The sequence below is a fragment of the Rhamphochromis sp. 'chilingali' genome, assembly GCF_963969265.1.
Source record: "Rhamphochromis sp. 'chilingali' genome assembly, chromosome: 1".
Classification (NCBI taxonomy): domain Eukaryota; kingdom Metazoa; phylum Chordata; class Actinopteri; order Cichliformes; family Cichlidae; genus Rhamphochromis; species Rhamphochromis sp. 'chilingali'.
In genome coordinates, this window is record NC_137929.1 from 59813766 (window position 1) to 59829380 (window position 15615).

Consider the following 15615-nt stretch of genomic DNA (forward strand, 5'->3'; position numbering starts at 1 on the left):
TATGAAGAGGAAGAATATTCCATAACCTGGGTGCAGCAACGGCAAAGGCACGGTCTCCTCTGGTCTTCAGCCGAGACCTAGGTTGCACTAAGAGCAGTTGGCCCGATGATCTTAGTGCTCTCTGAGGGCTATACAGACAGAGGAGATCAGCTAAGTAGTCAGGTGCCATATTGTTTAGAATTTTATAAGTAAACAATAAAATTTTAAAATCAATTCGGTATTTAATAGGAAGCCAATGTAAATTTGCCAGAACAGGGGTGATAGAATCGTACTTTCTAGTGCCGGTCAAGAGACGTGCTGCGGCATTTTGGACCAGCTGCAAACGCTGAAGAAGAGAAGATTGTAGGCCCAAGTAGAGAGAATTACAATAACCCAGTCTTGAAGTGATGAAAGCATGAATGAGTTTCTCCAGATCTTTGTGTGGTATGTAAGGTTTAGCCTTAGAAATTAGGCATAGTTGGTGAAAGCTGGTTTTTACCACAGTAGAGACCTGTTTATCTAGTTTGAAGGAACTATCCATGAAAACTCCAAGATTCCTAGCAGCATCAGTGAGGTGGTTAGCAACAGGCCCGAATGTGCCAGTCAGTTGTCCCAGAGGCATATTTCTATCAAAAACAATAATTTCTGTCTTCTTTTCATTTAAAGTAAGAAAGTTACGTGATAACCAGTCTTTGACATCGCTCAGACAATCAAACAGAGGATGTAGTGAAGATGAAACATCCCCAGTCAGGTGGAGGTAGATTTGAATATCATCAGCATAGCAGTGAAAAGAGACATTATGTTTTTCAAAAATGGAGCCCAAGGGCAGCATATACAGAGAAAACAACACAGGACCCAGTACCGAGCCCTGGGGCACACCACAGCGAAAACGGGCAGAAGAAGAGGAATATTTTCCCATCATGACAGAGAACGACCTCTCAGAGAAATATGATTTAAACCAAGATAGAACATTTCCTTTAAGGCCTACTACTTGTTCCAATCTTGCCAAAAGGATATCATGGTCAACCGTGTCAAAGGCTGAAGTCAAATCCAATAGAACTAAGACCGTAGAGCGCCCAGAGTCGGCGATTAGAAGAAGGTCGTTGAAGACTCTTAGTAGGGCAGTTTCAGTGCTGTGACGCGGTCTAAATCCAGACTGGAATTTATCACTTATACCGTTTCTCTCTAAGTGGGTCTGTAGTTGCTGAAGCACTATTTTCTCTAAAACTTTTGACATGAAGGGGAGTTTAGAAATCGGCCTGTAATTTGCTAGAGTGTTACGATCAAGGCTACTTTTCTTGATAACAGGTTGCACGACTGCATGTTTAAAGACAGTCGGAACATAGCCAGATGACAGTGATGAGTTCATTAAAAATAAGATACAGGACCCGATTGTATTCAATCCATCCTTAATGATACGAGAAGGAATAATGTCATGCAGAGAATTTGAGCTTCTCAGGTTATTAATTATTTCCTTTAAAGTCGAGAATGAAACAGGTTCAAACTGTTGGAAAACCGTTGAACATTCAGAAACTGGGGCTTGATTTACTACCGGAGAATGTGGGGCCCTTAACACTGAGATTTTATCTATAAAATAATTTAGAAATTTTTCGCAGAGGGCCGGGGAGGCACCCATCAAAACATCAGAGCAGGGATTAACCACTGAGTTAAAGATTTTGAACAGAACTCGAGGATTGTGACTATTAGTCGCAATAATGTTTGACAAAAAAGACGTTTTTGCCATTTTGGCAGCCTTCTGAAATTTAGACCGGCTCATATGCAGGATGTCAAGGGACACCTGAAGTTGATCTTTTTTCCATCTCCTCTCAGCTCGACGACATTCACGTCTAAGAGTGAGGGTGGATTCATTTAGCCAAAGTTGGCGAGAGGTTTTACGGCGTTTAGGTTTACTGGAGCCACAGTGTCCAAAATAGAAGAACATGTAGAAATAAAAGAGTTGACTACGCCATCAACCGAGAGAGGTGCATTACTGATGTCATCATAACAGAAAGAGTTAGCAAAGGCCGCAGAGAAAAGGGCAACAGCCTCAGAATTAATCAGACGCGATAGGCTCGGTGGACCCTCAGAGTTCAGTTCCATATTGCATAACTGAACATCAAACATAACTGGGAAATGGTCCGAAATCCCAGCATCATTAATGTCCGTGATGCAAATATCCAGTCCATACGAAAATACCAAGTCCAGCATATGCCCTTTAGTGTGGGTTGATTTCCTCACCCACTGAGTGATATTAAAAGAGTCAATAAGGGCAAGAAAGTCCTTAGCATATATGAATGTTAAAATCACCACAAATAAGAACACGATCATAATTTAAAAAGATACATCCTAAAAGATCAGCAAATTCACGGATAAAATCCTTGTTGCGCTTCGGAGGTCGATACACCACCGCCCAGAGAGTCCGGGGGGAACCGGACAGCTCCAGTAGTTGTACTTCGAAGCTGGAATACGAGGCAGGAGGCAGTTGCCGCACTCGAAATTTACTTCTAAAAACCGAGGCTAGCCCTCCACCCCTGCCCACGGTCCTAGGAGAGTTAAAGAAAGCACAATCCAGTGGAAGAAGTTCCGAAAAGGAAGAGGACTCACCAGGGCGAATCCAGGTCTCCGTTAGAAACAGGACATCCAGCCTTGACGCGAGAAAAAAGTCGTTTACAACGAAGAACTTGTTCACCAGTGACCTAGTGTTTAGCAGAGCCATTCGGAGCGTAGCCACGTTGACGCTACTAGGAGCACGTCCCAGCCGGCGAAGATTGCTGTGATCCACACCTCCTCCAGAGATCCGCTTCCAGCTCCATGCAGGTGGGCACTCAACTGGTAGGACCGAGTGGGCTTGCTGGCCAGCATAGCGAATCCATCGATGACGACACAGTCTGAAAGTATACTGGGAGGGCCGCAAGATGTCTATGATGGAGTGATAATTAATCACTCCATGTGTTTTTAAATAGGCTTTAATACGAACGCGAAAACCACTCCGTTTACCCCGTTTCCTATATCGTTTCTTGTGTGGTGGAAAAAAAGGCAGGTAGTATGTGCAGGCGGAAGTATCCGGTCGAGACTGGGAAACATTCCCTAAGTTCCAATATAGATCCGGCTTTTGATGATTCAAGGGTCGAAGATTTAAAAGAGTTTGTCGAACATAGGCAATTAGAGCAGTAACATCCGGAAAGCATATAGAAAGTAGTAAGGCAAAGAGTAAACAACACTCAGGAAGACGGATCCAGAGACGGCTTGCCGTACACACTGGCGCCATCAAGTCCTGAAATGGAGATTTTGTACATGCAGTAAAGTTATGTCTCCCTGTATTCATATAGAAAGCAACTTCAAAATAACTTAATGTAACACATTTCTGCTGAGTGGTTCAACCTGCTTGTGTTAGAGTGTGGTGAACAAGGACCGAAAATGCAAAGACAGAAAGTGAAGGGGAGTTGAGTAAAAGGCGAGCCTTTTATTGAACTGATGAGTTGGCAAAACAGAAATGGCAAAGTCAAAAGAACAAAGTAATTAAAACTCAATGTGCCTAGGAGACACTGGGAGATGTAAAAGAATGACCATAACAGTGTGATATGGCAACAACAAGCAGGAAGAGAGCAAAATAAATAGAAGGCAGGAAAATCAGGACACAGAGGAAACACCTGGGAAAAAAATTGAGACACAGGTGAACAGAATCTAACGGCACACATGAGAAAAAAGATTAGCAAATAAAACTGGAAACTGATACTAAAACCTACACACTAGACACAAACCTACACACTAGACACAAACCTACACACTAGACACAAACCAATGGTAAACAAACATGGACTTGGAGAGAGTGGACAGAAAAGGGAACTACAGTCAACTACCTGTGAACAGCTGAAATCCATGAATACTTGAGACCCTAAATTCTCTTATAACTGTTAGGATGCCTGGGTCGTTGACCCAGGGTTTTTGAGTTTGTTATTTTATTTATACTTTCTAGTCTTTGGTTTCTTTGAGTTCTGTCTTATGGTTTATGTCTCTGTCTTCTTTAGTTGCTCTGTCTCCCCTATCACCTGTATCCCTTTGTCTAGTTCGCGTCTCTGTGTGTCCTTAGTGGCTATATCCCCGTGTCCGGTCAGTGTCTTTGTCTGCCCTGGTCCCACGTCTCTGTTCCCTCTGTAGTGCCTGCAAGTGAGTCTGTGTCTTTGTTCAGTTTGTGTTATGTGTTTACTGTTTTACTTTGAAGGTCTCTGTCCTATCTCAGTGTGTTCAGTTTATGCTTCTTTGGTCTCGTCAGTTCTGATTTGTCCCAGCTGTGTTTTCCTCCTGTTACTCATTCCCTGATTGCTCCTTCTGTGTATTTAAGCCCTGTGTTTCTCTGTGTCCATGTCGCGATCTACCGTTTACCTTGCTGTGTGTTCTGTCATTCCTCCAGTTTAAGTTTATTTTGAGTTTTTTCAGTTATGTTATATTTTGAGTATCACATTAAAGCCATTTTGAGTTCACGACTGTCTCCGGAGTCTGCACCTTGGGTCCTATTCCTGTCTGCACACAGCCACACCTAACAATAACCAGTGTTGGGACTAACGTGTTATTAAGTAACGCGTTACAGTAACTACGTTATTATTGTGGTAACGAGCACGGTAACTAGTTATTATTCCAAAATCAGGAACGCGTTAGTCGTTACTGGGATTTAGATAGGGTCGTTACTTCGTGTGGTGGCTATCGCGGAGCTTCCACAGATTCAGTAACATTAGCAAGTGGTGGAGGCCAGCAGGTGGATGAGAGAAAGGGGACGCAGAAAGAAAAGAGACCCGAGGCGGCCGCTGGTCCAAGTGTGAACTGAACCCAGATAGACCTGCAGTCCATCTGGGTCAGATTTAAACCAAGTTCAGGTGGAGTTTATTTTAGTTATTCTGACTTTTTCCGTACTGCGTACTAGCTAGCATGACGGAGTTTCTATACAGCTGGGTGGGTGCTATGATGTTAACGATGTTAAACTTTATTTTGTTCATAAGTTATTAGAGTTGCCAACCGTCCCGTCTGGTATTCAGAGAAAATATTACGCGTTTCTTATTGAGGTGAAAAGGAACAGGTTGTCCCGTAATTCAGCTACAATGAAAAAGGCTCAAAGCTGGAGTTATTCTGTGTCTTTACGCTGCACAGCTGCCTCTTCTTCTCTCATCCTCTCCCTCCCTCTCCTGTTTCTACTTCAATCATGAAACTGATCAATGATCAGCTGATCGGCTCTCTTGTTTGTTTATCGCCCACTTTGCGCCGAAAGAGGAAACCAGCGGATGTCGCGTTAAACAACAGCAGCACGTTTAAGCTTGATCAGCTGTTGTTAGAATTTATTTAATATTAATTTCTAGTATCAGCTGATGTTTGCTGGAGCCACAGCTGCAAAGCTGCTGGTCATGATATGGTTTGGTTATCTGGTGAGAGGGAAACATGAAGATGAAACCAGGAGATGTCCTTACTGGATCATCAGAGCTGAACAGGTGATGGAGAAACAGGTTCACCTTTTAGGTGACATGAATGAGTTGAAGGGAAGTCATGAACTGTTTCTGAGAGACAAATAACACCAGGATCCTTTTCTAAGTAGCTGACAGCTGGTAACTGTGCAGGGGCGGGTCTAGCAAAGTGTTGCCAGGGGGCCAGGTAGGGCATTAACGGGGAAAGGGGGGCACAAAGAAATACTTTTCTTTCTTATTATCATTAAAAATATCTAGCTTTTAAAAAATAATTATCTGAGTCTTACAACAAACGATTGATAGATTGATGCATATATACCATCAGAACAGTGTACATCACTGTCACAACAGTGTTTGTTTTCATTCAAAGGCTTTATGATTTTTCCTATAATGGTGGGCGGTCTCTAGTCAAAATGCCCGGGCCAATTTTTTCTCCCAGTCCAGCCCTGTATGCAGCTCATCTGCAGTCTGGTGTTACCTACATCTTCCTATTCAGAAGGCAGAATTTCCGAGTTCTGAGTACAATCGAAAGCACCACGACTGCAGTTTTTGTGTTGGATGTAAAAGGCGCACATGACGCTGTGACGTAGGCTAGAATCATGGCGGCAGTCGATGACGGTCCAGGCGTGGGATTTCCCTCGTGGAAATATGCAGATTATCTTTTCCTTTCTATTGGTAGGTGGCACAGCGCACTTGTGGCAAGTAAGCAAGCTAGAAGACTGGCAAAGTTATGGAAGAAACACATTAACAAGAGAATTCTGAGTAAAACCAAAGTTACTTTCCCTAGTAACTAGTTACTTTGAAAGTAACGAGTAACTTGAAGTAACTGAGTTACTTTTGATAGAAGTAACTAGTAATGTAACTAAGTTACTAATTTAAAGTAACTTACCCAACACTGGTTATAACTGCCTATTTAAATGGTTTAAAAACCTTCTTATCATGCTTAAGCTCTTTGGCAGAAGCCTTTAGGAGGCATCTGACAGCATGATAAAAAAAGACACACAAAAATTAAGAATAAGACAGGTACACATGCAGTGAAACACTCAAACAGCAGGGGTCTATCAGGTGAACTGCAGAGATGCAGGATCCCACAAAACATCTAGGGGGTACAGCCAATCAAGGGCAATAAATAACATGAAAACAATTATTAAATTATATAAGGGATGAGAACTTCATGATGCATATGAGAGGTGGTCAGAAGTGTAAAAATGTGTGCTATTGTGAACAAGAAACATATAGTTTTATTTTTACTTTTTTATTTTTATCTCATTTTTTTATTGGGCAAAGAAAAGTTTGTGTATTGACTGTTGTTCTGTGTGGTGGATTGTGTACTTGTGGTCTGTGGTTAACTGAAGCTAACAGCTCTGCAGTCATACAGCATCCTGTATGAGATTTTAAAAAAAGTTGAACAAAAAGGTGTCACGTCACCTTAGATGGTGTGATATTTAGGTGTTGAATTTAAAAACAGAACAAGAAATTATTAATAACTGGATGAAGTTAAATTACTTAAATTGTTAATAATTTTAGTTTTTATGGCCTCACATGATGACCACACACATCCATTCTATCGATGAGCAGTGAGGTTGTAAACATAGCTTTGACTTTTAATTTGTGTTGCTTGAAAGCTTTTTTCTGCCTGCACTGATGTCCTGTGTGTGTTTTACTGTGTAGAGACTGATCCAACTAATTTGTCTACTCAGCAGTGAGAACTGAAGACGTCAGTTATGGACAAATCATCATCAACGACAAGAAAAACAGATCAAAGCCGAGAGGTAAGCTGCTCTTCTTTGTCTCCATCATGATTCTCCTCTTGGACAGAAGTTGAGGGTTTAAGTTAGGTTGTAGGATAACACGAAAATGCTAATGCAGTGATGGTCAGTAGCTCTAATAAACAAACAAACAAACAAAAAATCACGGAAGGTTAAAAATGTGTGAACTAGCATGAAAGCAATCCTGTTGGACTTGGAGGTCTATAAGTTTAAAAATGATAAAAATGAATTAGCCATCCAGCTAAATGAATGAATTAACAGTACTTCATAGAATTTAAAGCATCCTGTGATGACAAACTAAATGTAAACAATGTATTTTCGGTATTCACACCTTCCACACCCTGATGAATGGGGAATAAGAACACTTAATTCACATGGAAAAGTTCAATTTTCCATTGCCAGGATTCATTCATGGACAGGAAAGCTAGTTTTCACATGTAAACAAGTCATTCAGTATTTGTGTCTTGTGCACCTCTTATCTTATTCTTGTCAGAAACACTTTAAAATGTTTTGTTTTTATTGCTGTGCTGGTCTGACAAAAGTAAAGAAACAGAGTTGATACAATGCAGCTAATAAAAAACTTGACTAAAGCACCCACTCTATCCAAAGTCAAGACCAGGAAGAAGCGCTGACATGGCTCTCTGCAGCTTTCACTTGATTTAAGCCGATGCCATATGATGATATAAGACTGTTTTCTTAGTGCTACATTTGGTTTTAACTTAATGGTGTTCACGCAGGTCCACCTTAAATGGATCAGATGTGAGGTTAGTTGTAACTTTTGGCGATGCCATAACTCAACATGTGAGCAAAATGCCCAGATGTGTCTGCTGTCTTGCTTAGGCACAAGCATAAGTTGTTAGCAGGGTGAACATTGTTAGAATTAAATTAATTAAATGTCTGAAGAAAGAGACTGAAGAGACCAAATGTCCTTTAACAAGTTCTGTATGTTTAACCACAGCAGTTATTTCCTGTTGTTGATTCTAGCGTAATGCTGAAGGGGCTTCTCACCACTGTGAGTTCTGTTTTGGCCATGGGAGTGTTCATGCTGTGAGAACTTGTTTGTTTGGTGCTCTGTGGTGAAGTGTGTCAGACTGCACTGAGATGAAGGTGCAATCTCTGTGGTTGTGCACCTTCGTGTTCACTCAAACAGCTACAAGTTCAATGCAATTAATTCTAGTTTCTCAGCAGAGGTGTAAAGAAGAAAAAAACTGTGAAAACCTGCTGCTAGTTGCAGCAGATCTAACTTAATCTCTTCTGTTAGTACATGACTTAATAATTGATCAACAAATCTATTTACTCTGCCTTACAGAAACCTGGTTGCAGCAGGATGGTTATGTTAGTTTAAATGAATCAACACCCCCGAGTCATTCTAACTACCAGAAATCTCGAAGCACAGGCGGAGGTGGCGGTGTGGCAGCAATTTTTCACACCAGCCTATTAATTAATGAAAGACCAAGACAGACTTTTAATTCATTTGAAAGCCTGATGCTTAGCCTCGTCCACCCCAGCTGTGAAACTCAGAAACCAGTCTTACTTGTTATCATCTATCGTCCACCTGGGCCTTACACAGAGTTTCTGTCTGATTTCTCAGACTTTATATCTAATTTAGTTCTGAGCTCAGATAAAATTATTATTGTGGGTGATTTTAACATCCATGTAGATGCTAAAAATGACAGCCTCAACATGGCATTTAGTCTGTTATTAGACTCAATTGGTTTCTCTCAAAATGTAAAAGAACCCACCCACCACTTTAATCACACTCTAGATCTTGTTTTAACACATGGCATAGAAACTGAACATTTAACAGTGTTTCCTGAAAACCCTCTCCTGTCTGATCATTTCCTGATAACATTTACATTTACAATAATTGATTACCGGTACACAGCGGTGGAGAGTAGACTTTATCAAAGTAGATGTCTTTCTGAAAGCGCTGTAACTAAGTTTAAGAATATAATCCACCCACTGTTATCATCTTCAATGCCCTGTACCAACATAGAGCAGAGCAGCTATCTGAACGCTACCCCAACAGAGGTTGATTATCTTGTTAATAATTTCACCTCCTCACTACGTACGACTCTGGATACTGTAGCTCCTGTGAAAACTAAGGTCTCTAATCAGAAGTACCTGACTCCGTGGTATAATTCTCAAACACATAGCATAAAGCAGATGACTCGTAATCTAGAGAGGAAATGGCCTGTCACAAATTTAGAGGATCATCATTTAGCCTGGAGAAATAGTTTGCTGCTTTATAAGAAAGCCCTCCGCAAAGCCAGAACATCTTACTATTCATCACTGATTGAAGAAAATAAGAACAACCCCAGGTTTCTCTTCAGCACTGTAGCCAGGCTGACAAAAAGTCAGAGCTCTTTTGAGCCAACCATCCCTTTAATGTTAACTAGTAATGACTTCATGAACTTCTTCACAAATAAAATTTTTATCATTAGAGAAAAAATTACCAGTAATCATCCCACAGATGCAATATTATCTACAGCTACTCTTAGTACCATTGATGTTAAGTTAGACTCTTTTTCTCCAATTGATCTTTCTGAGTTAACTTCAATAATTACTTCCTCCAAACCATCAACGTGTCTTTTAGACCCCATTCCTACAAAACTGCTCAAAGAAGTCCTGCCATTAATTAATTCTTCGATCTTAAATATGATCAACCTATCTCTAATAATCGGCTATGTACCACAGGCCTTCAAGCTGGCTGTAGTTAAACCTTTACTCAAAAAGCCATCTCTAGACCCAGCAGTCTTAGCTAATTATAGGCCAATCTCCAACCTTCCTTTCATATCAAAAATCCTTGAAAGAGTAGTTGTCAAACAGCTAACAGATCATCTGCAGAGGAATGGTTTATTTGAAGAGTTTCAGTCAGGTTTCAGAGCTCAGCACAGCACAGAAACAGCTTTAGTGAAGGTTACAAATGATCTTCTTATGGCCTCTGACAGTGGACTCATCTCTGTGCTTGTCCTGCTAGACCTTAGTGCAGCATTCGATACTGTCGACCATAATATCCTATTAGAGCGATTAGAACATGCTGTAGGTATTACAGGTACTGCACTGCAGTGGTTTGTATCATATCTATCTAATAGACTCCAATTTGTACATGTAAATGGAGAGTCCTCTTCACACACTAAGGTCAGTTATGGTGTTCCACAGGGTTCAGTGCTAGGACCAATTCTGTTTACATTATACATGCTTCCCTTAGGCAGTATCATTAGAAGACATAGCATACATTTTCACTGCTATGCAGATGACACCCAGCTCTATCTGTCCATGAAGCCAGATAACACACACCAATTAGTTAAACTGCAGGAATGTCTTAAAGACATAAAGACCTGGATGGCCGCTAACTTTCTGCTTCTTAATTCAGATAAAACTGAGGTTATTGTACTCGGCCCTGAAAAGCTTAGAAATATGGTATCTAACCAGATTCTTACTCTGGATGGCATTACCTTGGCCTCCAGTAACGCTGTGAGGAACCTTGGAGTCATTTTTGACCAGGACATGTCCTTCAATGCACATATTAAACAAATATGTAAGACTGCGTTCTTCCATTTGCGCAACATCTCTAAAATTAAAAATATCCTGTCTCAGAGTGACGCTGAAAAACTAGTTCATGCATTTATTACTTCCAGGCTGGACTACTGTAATTCATTATTATCAGGATGTCCAAAAAAACTCACTGAAAAGCCTGCAGCTAATCCAAAATGCTGCAGCAAGAGTCCTGACAGGGACTAGAAAGAGAGAGCATATTTCTCCTGTTTTGGCTTCCCTTCATTGGCTTCCTGTTAAATCCAGAATTGAATTCAAAATCCTGCTCCTCACATACAAGGTCTTAAATAATCAGGCCCCATCTTATCTTAATGACCTTGTAGTTCCATATCACCCTATTAGAGCACTTCGCTCTCGCTCTGCAGGCCTACTTGTTGTTCCTAGAGTATTTAAAAGTAGAATGGGAGGCAGAGCCTTCAGTTTTCAGGCCCCTCTTCTGTGGAACCAGCTTCCAGTTTGGATTCAGGAGACAGACACTATCTCTACTTTTAAGATTAGGCTTAAAACTTTCCTTTTTGCTAAAGCATATAGTTAGGGCTGGACCAGGTGACCCTGAATCCTCCCTTAGTTATGCTGCAATAGACATAGGCTGCCGGGGGATTCCCATGATGCATTGAGTTTTTCCTTTCCAGTCACCTTTCTGACTCACTATGTATTAACAGACCTCTCTGCATTGAATCATATCTGTTATTAACCTCTGTCTCTCTTCCACAGCATGTCTTTTATCCTGTCTTCCTTCTCTCACCCCAACCGGTCGCAGCAGATGGCCGCCCCTCCCTGAGTCTGGTTCTGCCGGAGGTTTCTTCCTGTTAAAAGGGAGTTTTTCCTTCCCACTGTTGCCAAAGTGCTTGCTCATAGGGGGTCATATGATTGTTGGGTTTTTCTCTGTATCTATGAAGCACCTTGAGGCGACTTTTGTTGTGATTTGGCGCTATATAAATAAAATTGAATTGAATTGAATTAATTAAAATAAAAAAAAATATTGTCAGAACTAAACTATAATTTGTGTGTGTTTTTCCTTCAGAGCGTGATCCAGCTGTAATCTACTCAGCAGTGAGAATTGAAGAAATCAGTTATGGTCAAATAGCTGTTACACCAAAGAGGAAAAGAGGTACAGCTGCTCTTCATGTTCAACTTTGGGCAGAGACAAGTGTTTCTGGTTCGCATGCTAAGCTAAGCTAACCACATCATTTCTCAAGCTTAGGACATCAAACACTTTTATCGTCATCAAAATGTAAATAAAGTCAAACTTTATTGTCATCTCTGCTATACACAGTACAGTATACAGAGAGACGAGACAACGAGGTTCCAGTTACATTCAGTGCAAAAGATCAAACAACGAAAAAAAAACAAACAGCTAGAGCAAGAACAAGAATAAATATAAAGACTGGGGTGAGGGGAGCATATACACTTAGAGGTAAAGGGTCAATAATATTCTAAATATTTATTTGATTCTCTCTTAAATTTGTAATTTTGCTTATTTACAAAGAAATTTTTTTAATGTTTTCATTTTAATGGAGAAAGACAGAATATTAACCAAATAAATAAATAAAAGACACATTAATTAAAGCTACAAATTGATATCATTGAGGGAATAAGTATTAGACCCCAATTAAAACTTGATTTAGTACTAAAGGGGTGGCCAACTCCAGGCCTCTAGGGCCGGTGTCCTGCAGGTTTTAGATATCATTAGCAGGCCTCTGGAGAACTTCAAGAAATGTTGAGGAGGTAATTTAGCCAGGCAGCATGGTGTTCTCCCTGTGTTTGCGTGGGTTCTCCCCGGGTACTCAGGCTTCCTCCCACAGACCAAAGACATGCAGTAGTGGGGATAGGTTAATTGGTCTATCTAAATTGCCCATTGGTGTGAATGTGAGTGCGAATGGTTGTCTGTGTCTCTATGCAAGCCCTGCAACAGACTGGCGACCTGTCCAGGGTGTACCCCACCTCTCGCCCTATGACAGCTATGACAGGGATAGGCTCCAGCGCCTCCCACGACCCTGGAAAGGATAATCGGAAGCAGATGAATGGTTGGTAATTTAGCCAATTGAATCAGCTGTGTTGGATCAAGGACGCCTCTAAAACCTGCAGGACACAGGCCCTGTAGGCCTGGCGTTGGCCATGACTGTAGTACTTGGTGGAGAAGTCCTTGTTGGCAAGGACAATACTAAGACATTTCTTGTAGTTGGTCACCACATTTCAGGAGGGATTTTGGCCCACTCATCTTTACTGAAACTCTCGCTTGGCTTCACCTCAAACCTCAATAGATATTTTGTAGGACTGAGGTCAGGAGACTGGCTCAGCTTTAATGTGCTTCCTCTTTGTTTCCCTTGTTGAATGTTTTGGGTCATTGGCATACTACCAGACCCATCCATGACCCATCATCAATGTTCTGATGGAGGAAAAGGTTCTCTTCCAAGTTTTTTCTGTACATGGTACCATCCATCCTTAATGAGGTGAAGTTGTCCTGTACACTTAGCAGAAACACAGGCAAAAATCCCAATGCTACCACCTCCATATTTAACTGTGTGATGGTGTTCTTTGGACATACTCAACATTTTTCTTCCTCCAAACAGTGGATCGAGTTAACACTGAGTTGAGCTTTCAAATTAATTTAGGTTTCATCTGACTGCAGCTCTTTCTCCCAAGCCTTCTTTGAATCATGTCAGTGTTCACTGGTAAACTTAATAATAATGGATTGGATTTATATAGCGCTTTTCAAGGCACCCAAAGCGCTTTACAATGCCACTATTCATTCACTCTCGCATTCACACACTGGTGGAGGCAGCTACAGTTGTAGCCACAGCTGCCCTGGGGCAGACTGACAGAAGCGAAGCTGCCATATCGCGCCATCGGCCCCTCTGGCCAACACCAGTAGGCGGTAGGGTAAAATGTCTTGCCCAAGGACACAACGACCAGGACAGAGAGCTTGGGGATCGAACCGGCGACCTTCCGGTTACAGATACGCTTCCCAACCCCCTGAGCCACGGTCACTGTGAAGACAGCCTGTACATGGAACCTTTTGAACAGGGGGACCTTGTGGGTGTTGAGTGTAAGCAGACAGTTTCCTATTCAGTTGTGCCATAAATTATAGCCAAACAAACCAATAGCAATGGTTCTCAATCCATATACTTCCTTCAGAGCATTGGCTGTAGCAAGCCCCATGCACTATGCAATACTAACTACTGCATTTCCACATTATGACAATTTAACACACACTAACTGCCTGCAATAAATCTGCTGATGTTGCCCTGTCTGGATGTTCTTTTAAATCTATCTGCAGCTTCTGTCTCAGTAGAAGCTTTTTTTTGGTCACCATAGATACTGTCTCATCATATGAAGCTCACAGTACCTGTGGTGTACCACAAAGTTCAATTTTAAAACAATTTACTGGGTCAAAATTTACACACCCACGCCTCACTTCACTGCACTACTGCTCACCTTTACTCTCTGAAACCTCACTGCTCTCTCACCCAGTGAACATGTCATATAGACAGAGAGAGAGAGAGAGAGAGAGAGTGCTGCTTATTTGCCAGCAGAGGAAAACATTCTTACTAATTAGTAAAATTTTATGTTATTTAGTTTTGTCACGCGGGGATCTTCTCCCAGTTGTCAGTCGAAGAGGTGAGGTATACCTTTGGAAGATATCCAGTCTATCACAGGCTGTTTTTTCTGAGTATGAAATGTGGCTAAATCTTGCAGCAAAATCACATGACAGCAAGTAAATATGTATCCAGCAAATAAATCCTAGTTTATGAAATCTCCACCCAGTAATGAACAGAATCAATATTATACAGTTCCTGGTTTTATGTTTTTTCTGTGAGAACCTGGAAAACAGCAAAAGTTTGACTTGTAGTGTCGCTGAATATAGTTGATGCAAATGTTTCAGCTCTGTGGGTTCCAGGTTTGACATTTTACATATTTTAAGATGCAGCTACAGTGTGGGCGGTACAGAAGCTCTGTCAGTTGTGTCTGAGCTGGTTCCCAGTAAAGTCTGAACTGTGTGACACAGAGAGGTGGAGATTAAAGCCTTGATTGAACTACAAAGCTTGTAATGATGTCTCCTGTTGTTTGAACTGTGTGTGTGTTTGTGTTCAGACTTTAAACCAGAGCCAGACGGCATCTACTCTTTACTGAAGTAGTCCACCAGTCCAACCACTGACGTCCAGCTGCTGGTCTCTAACTGGTCCTCCCAGCACCTCAGACCAGAGGACATCCACATGTTCAAAATATTTTTTAACATATTTTATTTGTTTTTCTCACTTATTTAGACTCATATTATTCAAAAAAAATGCTATGGCAAGTCTTCTGACTGACGCGCAAGCGAGAGCACATATCCCCTATACTCGCCTCACACTGGCTGCCGATACGTTTCTGAATTGATTTTAAGATCTTGACGCTGGTTTTTAAAACATTGCATGCACTAGCCCCTATATATCTTTCTGATCTTCTAAGTTGGTATACTCCGGTGAGATCTTTGAGGTCTGCGGACCAAATGCTTCTAGCTGTCCCCAGGTCTACTTTAAAACACAGAGATCGGGCTTTTGCTGTGACTGCGCCGAAACTGTGCAATAAACTGCCTTCACATATCAGGACCTCTCCAACACGGATACTTTTAAAACTCATCTAATGACCCATTTTTACTCCTTGGTTTTTAAGTCGGTATGAGTCTGTCATTATTTTATTCTTATTATTTTCTTATCTTGGTTTTACTTTCCTTTTAAATTTTATCTGATTATTCTTTTGTACAGTTGTTTTTTTTTAAAGTGCTATATAAATAAAATTGATTTGAAAAATAAATAAATTAAAAACACATATCTTACTGACTTTTTCTGCCATGGTTGTGCCAGATTAATAAAGTT

General features: G+C 41.0%; 1 long non-coding RNA gene across 1 annotated transcript; it reads left to right on the top strand.

Moving 5' to 3' along the window:
- Positions 1–6953: 6953 nt before the first annotated feature.
- Positions 6954–15308, top strand: LOC308412937. Its single transcript, XR_013974643.1, has 3 exons — positions 6954–7201; positions 11781–11867; positions 14852–15308. It is a non-coding gene; the product is annotated as an uncharacterized lncRNA (long non-coding RNA).
- The last annotated feature ends 307 nt before the right edge of the window (positions 15309–15615 follow it).